The sequence below is a fragment of the Triticum aestivum genome, chromosome 5D (genome assembly GCF_018294505.1).
Source record: "Triticum aestivum cultivar Chinese Spring chromosome 5D, IWGSC CS RefSeq v2.1, whole genome shotgun sequence".
In the NCBI taxonomy this organism is placed as follows: Eukaryota; Viridiplantae; Streptophyta; class Magnoliopsida; order Poales; family Poaceae; genus Triticum; species Triticum aestivum.
In genome coordinates this window covers 333725455-333733263 of record NC_057808.1, presented here as the reverse complement: position 1 = coordinate 333733263, position 7809 = coordinate 333725455, and positions in this window count along the sequence as shown.

Here is a 7809-nt window from a genome sequence, read left to right as displayed (position 1 = left end):
AGGCGAGGGGGGGTATATATATGAGGGGGGGGGTGCTTGGAGGAGGGGCCAAGCCGGGCGGCGGCGTAGCCGGGGCGGACACCGGCGGCGATCCCGTCTCCGGGACGGAGACGACGGGCGGCGGGGTTGGGCCGTCGGCTGGGCCTTTGGCCCAGTCGGCGCGCGGGCGTTTTTTTTTTTAAAGTCCCGCGAAGAAAAATGCGTAGAAAAATAAATAAAAATCAGAAAAATATGAAATAAATTTTCCCCGTCTAGTTAGAAAATCTAGAATAGGGTGAACATTTTTAAAATCAAAAATAAATATTTTGAAAGCATGCATATTTTTAAATGCAATAAAAATTACAAATAAAATCCAAATAAATTTCAAATAATGATCTTAACATTTTTCCTCCAGTATTTCAATTGTTTTGGAGAAGTCATATTTTCTCCTCTCGTTTATTTTAAGAATGAAATAGTTTTCCGGAGAGAAAAATAATTAAAATCCCAATCCTCGTTTGAAAAATCTAATATGAAAATTCGAGAAAATCCCCAACTCTCTCCGAGGGTCCTTGAGTTGCTTAGGATTTATCGAGGATTTGTCAAAATGCAATAAAACATGATATGCAATGATGATCTATGTATAACATACCAAATTGGAAATTTGGGATGTTACAAACCTACCCCCCTTAAGATGAATCTCGCCCTCGAGATTCGGGTTGGCTAGAAAACAGGTGGGAGTGGTTTTTCCGTAGATCTTCCTCTCGCTCCCAGGTGGCCTCATCTTCCGTGTGGTGACTCCACTGAACTTTGCAAAACTTGATAACCTTGCTGCGGGTAACTCGGCTGGCATACTCGAGAATCTTAACTGGTTTCTCCTCATAAGTCAAATCACTTTCCAACTGAACCGCTTCCAGTGGCACAGTATCTCTCAGTGGTATCTCAGCCATCTCTGCGTGGCACTTCTTCAACTGCGAAACATGAAATACATCATGTACTTCAGACAATCTTTCGGGCAATTCCAGCTTGTAAGCAACTTCTCCCATACGTTCCAACACTCTGTATGGTCTGATAAAACGGGGCGCTAACTTTCCCTTAACTCCAAAGCGCTTCACTCCTCGAAGGGGTGATACTCGAAGATACACTCGGTCTCCGACTTCGTGAACTGTCTCTTTTCGTTTAGAATCAGCATAACTCTTCTGCCTGGACTGGGCTACCTTGAGCCTATCGCGAATCAACCTTACTTTCTGTTCAGACTCCTTAATCAAATCTGGTCCAAACAACTGACGGTCTCCAACTTCGTCCCATAACAACGGTGTTCTACACCTCCTTCCGTACAAAGCTTCGAAAGGGGCCATCTTCAAACTGGTTTGATAACTGTTGTTATATGAAAACTCCGCATATGGCAAATTGTCGTCCCAACTAGATCCATAATCTAGTGCACATGCTCTCAACATGTCCTCCAAAATCTGGTTGACTCTCTCGGTCTGTCCATCTGTCTGTGGGTGAAATGCTGTACTAAATTCCAACCTGGTTCCCAATGTTTCATGTAGCTGCTTCCAAAACTTCGAGGTAAATTGGGTTCCTCTGTCTGATACAATAGTCCTCGGAACTCCATGCAAACATACTATCCTGGTCATGTATATCTTTGCCAACTTAGCACTGGTGTAGGTGGTCTTCACTGGAATAAAATGAGCTACTTTCGTCAATCGATCAACTACAACCCATATTGAGTCATAGCCTGAACGAGTCCTGGGTAATCCTGTGATAAAATCCATGCCTATTTTATCCCACTTCCATTCGGGTATCGGCAATGGTTGTAGCAATCCTGCTGGCTTCTGATGCTCTGCCTTCACTCTCTGACATACATCACAAACTGCTACATACTCCGCAATATCCTTCTTCATTCCGGTCCACCAGAAAGTATTCTTCAAATCCAAATACATCTTGGTATTCCCTGGGTGAATCGAGTACGGTGAATCATGGGCTTCTTGCAAAATCAACTTTCTGATCTCCGGATCATTTGGCACATATACGCGGTCCTCAAACCATAAAGTATCGTGCTCATCCTCACGAAATCCCTTGGCTTTTCCTTTGCTCATCTTCTCCTTTATCTCTTTAATCTTCTTGTCTGACTTCTGAGCTTCTCTGATCCTTTCCATCAAGGTAGACTGAATCTCCAATGTCGCTAAATAGCCTCTCGGGACTATCTCCAAACATAGCTCGCGTAGGTCCTCGGCTAACTCCTGAGGTAACTCTCCTGTCATGAGGGTGTTGACATGACTCTTGCGGCTTAACGCATCTGCTACTACGTTAGCCTTTCCAGGGTGATAATGCAATCTCATATCATAATCCTTGATGAGCTCCAACCATCTCCTCTGTCTGAGATTTAACTCCTTCTGCGTGAAAATATACTTCAAACTCTTGTGATCCGTATACACCTCACAATGGTTTCCGATGAGAAAATGTCTCCATGTCTTCAATGCATGCACCACGGCTGCTAATTCCAAATCATGTGTAGCATAATTCTTCTCATGGGGTTTAAGTTGTCGTGAAGCATACGAAACAACTCTTCCTTCCTGCATAAGCACTTCTCCAAGTCCTCGACGAGAGGCGTCGCAACAAACTTCATAGTCCTTGCGTTGATCTGGCAGAATCAACACTGGTGATGTAACCAATCGTTTCTTCAACTCTTGGAAACTAGCTTCACATTCCTCAGTCCAATTGAATTTGGTGTCCTTCTTCAATAGCTCAGTCATGGGCTTAGCAATCTTCGAGAAATTCTCGATGAATCTCCGGTAGTATCCTGCAAGTCCAAGAAAACTCCGGATTTCTCCAACTGTCGTGGGTGATTCCCAACTTGTCACTGTGTCAACCTTGGCAGGGTCTACTGCTATTCCTTCTCCGGAAATAACATGTCCAAGGAATCCAACTTCCTTCAACCAAAACTCACATTTGCTGAACTTGGCATATAACTGATGTTCTCTGAGCTTCTCAAGTACCAATCGCAAATGCTCCTCATGCTCTTCCTCATCCTTGGAAAAGATTAAAATATCATCAATGAATACCACGACGAACTTATCCAAAAACTCCATAAATACTTTGTTCATCAGGTTCATGAAATAGGCAGGTGAGTTAGTCAGTCCAAATGACATAACGGTATACTCATACAATCCATATCTGGTGGTAAATGCCGTCTTGGGTATATCCTGCTCTCGAATCTTTAACTGATGGTATCCTGATCGTAGATCGATCTTGGAAAATACTTTAGCTCCTTGCAGGCGGTCAAACAAATCATTTATCATTGGCAGTGGGTACTTGTTTTTGATGGTCACTTCATTCAATCCTCGGTAATCAACAACCATCCTCAGTGATCCATCTTTCTTCTCCACTAGAAGTACTGGTGATCCCCAAGGTGACGAACTTGGGCGAATATAGCCTTTATCCAGTAACTCCTTGATCTGCTTCTTAATTTCCTCCAAATCCTTAGCGGGCATCCTGTACGGTCTCTTACATATTGGCCCGGTGCCTGGCAAAAGTTCAATCAAGAACTCAATGTCTCTATCCGGTGGCATGCCTGGCAACTCTTCTGGAAATACATCCGGATAATCCTTCACCACTGGTACTTCCTCCTGTACAACTCCTGATAAGGAATTCACTTGAGTCCTCTTCGGCATATGCCTGGATACATACTTGATCCGTTTTCCTTCTGGGGTGGTAAGCAAAATCGTCTTGCTGGCACAATCGATGTTTCCTCCATACAACGATAGCCAATCCATTCCCAGAATCACATCCAAACCTTGCGATTCCAAAACAATGAGGTCTGAGGGGAAAACATGCCTACCAATGGCCAATGGTATCTGAAAACATCCTTGGGTGGCCATATACTCTGCTCCTGGCGAGGTTACTAACATAGGGTTTCTGAGAACTTTGGTGGACATCTTAAACTTATTCACGAATCCCCTTGATATGTATGAATACGATGCACCAGTATCGAAAAGAACAGTTGCAGTAAATGACTTAACCAAAAACTTACCTATTACTGCATCAGGCTGAGCTTCAACCTCCTCCACGCTCACGTGGTTCACATGTCCTTTGTTGAACGGGTTCGGCTTCTTCCCAGAGCTTCCATTGCCATTTCCATTTTGGGCTTCGGGACATTCGTTGGCATAATGTCCATTCTTCTGGCACTTAAAACAAGTGACTTGGCTCAGGTCCCTCTTGGCTGGGGTAGATGGGTTGGTGCGGTTCTGTCCGTTGCTTCCTCCATTCCCATTACCATTCCTGGAGCCATTATGGTTGTGCGAACTACCTCCTCCATGGGTATGCTGAAACTGTCCTCCCGGCTTCGGGGTAAAACGTGGCTTCTGCTGGGCTCCAGAGTTATACTTCCCTTGTCCATACTTCCTCTTACGGTTTTCAATCTGCTGTTGCTTCCCTTCAATCATGAGAGCTCTATCTACCAGCTCCTGGTAGTTGTTGAAGGTTGCTACCATCAACTGCATACTCAGCTCGTCACTCAGTCCTTCCAGAAACTTTTCCTGCTTGGCTGCATCTGTAGCAACGTCATCTGCTGCATAACGTGCTAGCTTACTGAATTCCTCCACATACTGGCCTACGGTGCGTCCTCCTTGGTGTAGGTTACGAAACTCACGCTTCTTCATAGCCATAGCTCCTGCTGAAACATGAGCTGTACGGAAAGCTTGCTGAAACTGGTCCCATGTGACAGTGTCAATAGGGTGCGTGGCTGTGTAATTCTCCCACCATGATGCTGCGGGTCCATCAAGCTGATGTGCGGCGAAACGCACTCTTTTCGCATCTGTGCATCCTGCAGTGGTCAACTCCCTTCCAACTTTGCGGAGCCAATCATCTGCAACAATCGGCTCGGTGCTACTGGAAAACACCGGCGGATTTAACCTTAGGAAACGGGCTAAGTGATCAACAGGTGGTGGTGGCGGTGGGTTGTTGTTGTTGTTGTTGCCTTGGTTCTGAACTAACACTTGCATCAGGGCATTCTGTTGCTGAATCAACTGGGTGATCTCTGGCGGGAAAACAAATCCGGTGTCGCGTCTCGGAGGCATCTGATGGGTTTAGAAAAGATGAGAATTAAGAATAGAATGAGGTCTAGAGAGAAAACACTACCCATATGCTCATGAGACAAATTCAATCAATATCACTCAATCAATCCAAACAAGACAAAACAATCGATCTAACTAGCGTTACAAAGTGCTTGAACTATAGTACTGAATGGAGGTAAAACTACTACTGGTATGGTGGTCTACTAAAAAATTCTGATCCGTTGAAGACTCCATGATGTCTGCTCCAGCTTCATCAATCCATTCGTCTTCACTTGGTTCCGAGTCGGTGTCGTCGATGATGATGTAGTTATCCGGACAAGTGCATTCGTCGACTTCTGCTTCTGGTACTGCATTTCCCACGGATGCTCCAATCTTCTTCTCCAGATCGTCAATCTTCCCGACAAGTGCGTTGATTTCCTCCAAATAATCTTCGCGTGTAGTCTTGAGTTCTTCTTGGAGTTCCTTGATCTTCGTAAATGCCTTCTTTAGTTCTTCCTTGTCCGTGCACATCTGGTTCTCCTGGCGACGAATATGTTGGTTCTGTTCCTGGATGAAAGCTGCAATTGATCCATCCTTCTTGGTCTTGATCATCTCCCATTGCGCGTCTCGACGTCCACAAATTTGATAAATCGTATCCTTAAGCTCCTGGTGGTAGACTTCTCCAATGCGTCCCATGGCGATGTGTGCGGCCATGCTCTTCCCTAAACTCCAAGTTGGTGCTTCGAAAACCAATCTCATGGGTTCCGTAATTGGTGCGAACGTCCTTCCTGGAATGATAACTTGAATCTTCCAGCTCTCCTCTTCAGGTAATGTGGCGTTGTAGGTTCCGGTGACGCTTGGTATTCCTATATTCAAGTACTTGGTGACTTCCTTCAAATGTCGTCCAAACGGCGTGTCTTCATCTGGTTGCATGAACTTGCTCCTTGCATTCGCCATTCCTAAAAGAGTAGAAAGTGGAGAGGAGTCAGAAATGAGAAGAGAGAAGCTTTCTAGGGCTTAAGCTTAGTGGTCGTGTCCTATAGTCAGCGTGTGCTCTGATACCAACTTTGTAGCGACCAGACCTCAAATGGCCTGTGCTGCTGTGCACCAGTGTCATCCCTGGATCAGTAATGCTGACACGCACAGTACAAATGGAGGATTTATAACAGAGTAGCAATCACACACTTATTACATCGGATATCTCCATAGAGACTAAGTATAATAAACATGGCTTAAGGCCATCTAATAACGATAACAGTGGAAGACTTGGAAGATAAGTGAGTCCATCAACTCCAGCGGCATCACTGAGTATAAGACCACGACCTAAGGCACCTTACTCGTCGTCTGAAAAGTCTGCAACATGAAACGTTGCAGCCCGAAAACGGGTCAGCACATAGAATATGCTGGCAATGTAGCACATAGAGAGCAATGAACAATAATAATGCTATACTACATGCATATGTGGCTGGTGGAAAGCTCTATGGTTACATTTTTGCGAAAAGCCAATTTTATCCTACTTCAAAGGAATAAATTTTATTTAACTATCATGGTGGTTGTGAAACATTGAGATGGTTGACAGCATCTCAATCCCAATTAAAAAGTCATCAATAACCCAACAAAATTAATTAGAATTAACATAGTGTTGAGATTCACATGATAATCCAAGTACTAGATACTCAAGTTGTCCATAACCGGGGACACGGCTAATCATGATCAGTTTGTACACTCTGCAGAGGTTTGTGCACTTTTCCCACAAGACTTGATCTCCTCCGTTGGATTACTCGCACTACATGGTGTTTGAGTAACGGATGACCAAGACACAGTCTTTCAGAAGTGTTTGCACCTTACGTATGGGTAGACCGTTACACCTACTTTCCCCTACATCTGCTAGTCTACCACTGTAAGAGTTCACACAACTTAATCAACTATGCTAGAGCCCATAATAGCTTGCGGCTGCACAAGGAAGTTTCTAGCATGAAAAATCTCATGATCCCTTTGAACCTGGGTGGCGGTCCAAAAGAAAAACAGGCAATCCTGGAATACCCAGGTACCTCAATCCACCCAGATGTGAGTTTAAGTTGCCACCTTAAGTAAACCATTAATTAACAATCTCACATCTGTCATGAATTTCACTCAAACCCAATCCACGTCTATGAGCATAGCATGGCAATAATAAAAGCAACGTAGAAGTAACTCCCAAGGGTTTGATAGAAAAACAGGTAATAGGTACTACCTCAACTACTTCCCAATACCCACAGTTTATTAGATCCTAATCATGCGATGTGTTTGAAGGAATAGATCTAATGCAATAAAACTGGGTATGAACGGGGTATGATCAAAGTGTTACTTGCCTTGCTGACGATCCGCAAAACCTAGCGATTCGAAGTAACAAGCGGCACACTCCGGGTACTCTATCGCAAACAAACAAGCATACAATCAGTACTCAACTAATGCACAGGTAAAACTCGAATGAAAGATCCAACCAGAAAGTTCAACTTAAGAACTCCGGTTTGCAAAAAGAATCAACTCGAAAGAAGCAATGAAAGTCACACGGCGGAAGAAAGAAACTTCGTTTGCTAATCTGGATCTAGGTCAAATTTTACTGTAGCAAAAACTTGTTTGAGTAGGTTAAACGGAAAGAGAATTTCGAGACGAAACTCTAGGCGCTTGAATCACCTGATTCCGATAAACGAGCGAGAAGTTAAACAGAAACAAAGATTCGATCAGAAATCGAATCTGAGAAAATAACGAGAAAAATCCGCCGAAAAAGAAAAAC